The sequence below is a fragment of the Pteropus vampyrus genome, unplaced genomic scaffold, assembly GCF_000151845.1.
Source record: "Pteropus vampyrus isolate Shadow unplaced genomic scaffold, Pvam_2.0 Scaffold448, whole genome shotgun sequence".
NCBI lineage: Eukaryota > Metazoa > Chordata > Mammalia > Chiroptera > Pteropodidae > Pteropus > Pteropus vampyrus.
Genome location: NW_011889229.1, coordinates 392,341 through 395,037, shown reverse-complemented (window position 1 = coordinate 395,037; position 2,697 = coordinate 392,341). Strand labels below are relative to the sequence as shown.

The window sequence follows — 2,697 nt, the reverse complement described above, 5'->3', positions numbered from 1 at the left end:
AGCAGCCAAGCAGATCCAGATGTGCAAAATTCTACAAAACAACATGCTTTCCCCAACCAAGTGGCGTGAAAAAGAAAAGAAAGGCACTGTTAACAGATTAAAAGAGACGTAAGAGGCATATCGACTAAATTCAATGTGTGGGCATTACCTAGTTTGAACAAAATGTAAAAAGACATTTTGGAGACGATGGAGGAAAGGTGGACATGCACTGAGTATTAGATGATATTTAGAAATAATAATTTTGTTAGGGATGATAATATCAATGTGATTATTAAGAAATAAGAGCTCCCGTGTGTTAGAGATACATGCTTACATGTTTATGAAATGACAGAATATCCAAATTTAAAAAAAGAATTGGCGAAGTGAACCGGAAAAGAAATTGGCAAAATGTTGATAATTATGGAAGTGGAGTGGTTTGTATGTATGTGGGGGTTCATTGTTCTAATATTTCTACTTTCCTGTGTGTTTGAAAGTTTCAATAAAATGTTTAAAATCAAAACCGAAATTATAGACTGCTTAGAAATTATTCGTAATGAGATGCCTGCATATCTAAACTTGTCAGCTATCACTAAAGTTCTGTTCAGTGAGAAGCGAGTGCCCTTTAATGTGTTAAGGAAACTTTGTGGGCCCAGTCTTCGTCATCTTTAGTCACAGCAAGCAACTCTGGGTCTGTCACAAAGCTAAATGTAATGCTTATCGATTTAAAGTAAATATATAGTTTTTGTTACATATACGTATTTCAGTCCCTGTTTTATTTAATGCCTGCCAGATTTTGTCGGAAGATGTCCTATCTGTTGGTGTGAAGGTTTTTCTCTCTTAAGTTTTTGATATAATGAATTATATAAATTTCTTGACAAATTCAGGTTCCACACCCACTCTTAGGTTCAGTAATTCAGCAGTTCCGTGGAATCATTGTTGTGCCTGTTGGTGAAAGCATTCCTCCATTTGGACCCATTTGGCAGGGCACAGGCTGCGGATGGACTGGGCTGTAGGGGACCCCTCCCAGGAGGCCGTGGTCTGCACACCTGGTGGCTTTGGTCTGAGTCTGAGCACCACCCGGGGTTACACCCAAGGACAGCACAGCTAAAGGGCAGACTGGGCAGGCGCCAGAGCAAATCCTGCTCGATAGGGGCACAGCGGCCCCTCCACTATAGTCACAGCCAGTGACTACACAACCAGTTGGTCCTCACAACCAATCAGCCTGACCGTCAGTTCTCTCACTGATCTGCAAACAGCAGCTTAGGCTCAACTACAACAGAGAGCGCACAACCCATACAAGGGACACACCTGGAGCACCCGGCTCAGGTAGCCAAGGAGACTGTGCCATGGGGCCCCACAGCACACCCACTACATAAGGCCACTCTCCTAAGACCAGGAGACATCGCAACTCTACTTAACACATAGAAATGAAACAGGGAGGCAGCCAAAATGGGGAGACATTGAAACATGTCTCGAATGAAAAAACAACAACGCTTCAGAAAAAGAACTAAACAAAATGGAGATAAGTAATCTACCAGATACAGAGTTCAAAACACTGGTTATAAGGATGCTCAGTGAACTTAGGGGAAGAGTAGATGAACTTAGAATTTTAACAAAGAGATAGAAAACAAAAAAGAACCAGTCAGAAATGAAAATACAATAACTAAAATGAATAATACCTTATGCAGGACTTGTTGATTAATGAAGTAGAGGATCGAATCAGCAATTTAGAAGATAAAGTAGCAGAAAACAATCAGAACATCAAATCTGTGGGCATAATATTCTGCTATTATCTTTTGAATGCCCATGCTCCCCATCCCCGTGACCATCTATCAACTACTAATTTGTACTTCTTTAACCCTTCACCCCATTCTCCCAGCCCCACAACCCCCCTCCCCTCTGTCCGTCACCAAATTGTCCTCTATATTTGTGAATCTGTTTTTGATTAGTTTGTTCTTTTTGTTCCTTAGATTCCACAAGAAGTGAAATCACATGGCATTTATCTTTCTCTGTCTGACTTATTTCACTCAGCATAGTAACCTCTAGGTCCATCCATGTCATTGCAAATGGTAGGATTTCATTTTTTAATGGCTGAGTTATATTCCATTGTATAAATGAACCATGACTTCTTTGATTCAGATAATTGGATAATTGTCTGTTGATGGGCATTTAGGTTGCTTCCATATCCTGGCTATTGTAAATTGTGCTGCCATGAATATTGGGGTGCATGGATCTTTACAAATTGTTTGTTTTCTTTGGCTAGATACCCAGAAGTGCAATTGCTGGGTGAAAAATATGTCCATTTTTAATTTTCTGAGAAACTTCCAGATGGTTTTCATAGCGGCTGTACCAATTGGCAATCCCACAAACAATGTATGAGGGGTCCCTTTTCTCTGCATCCTTGCCAACAATTGTTCTTTGATTTATTGATGATAGCCATTCTTACAGGTGTGAGGTGATATCTCATTGTGGTTTTCATTTGCATTTCTTTGATGATTCATAACCTTGAGCATCTTTTCATGTCTGTTGGCCATCTGTATTTCCTCTTTGGAGAAGTATCTGTTCAGGTCTTCTGCCCATTTTTTAATTGCATTGTTTATTTGTTATTGTTGAGTTGTATGAGTTCTTTAAATATTTTAGATATTAACCTCTCATCAGATGTATCATTAGTGAATATCTTCTCCCAATCAGTCAGTTGTCTTTTTGTCGATGGTTTCC

The 2,697-nt window shown here is 39.6% G+C and overlaps 1 protein-coding gene across 1 annotated transcript in view; it reads left to right on the top strand.

The window, feature by feature from the left end:
* Positions 1-2,697, top strand: part of LOC105306601 (zinc finger protein 14 homolog) — a 126,262-nt gene that overhangs the window by 82,093 nt on the left and 41,472 nt on the right. The window lies entirely within an intron of this gene.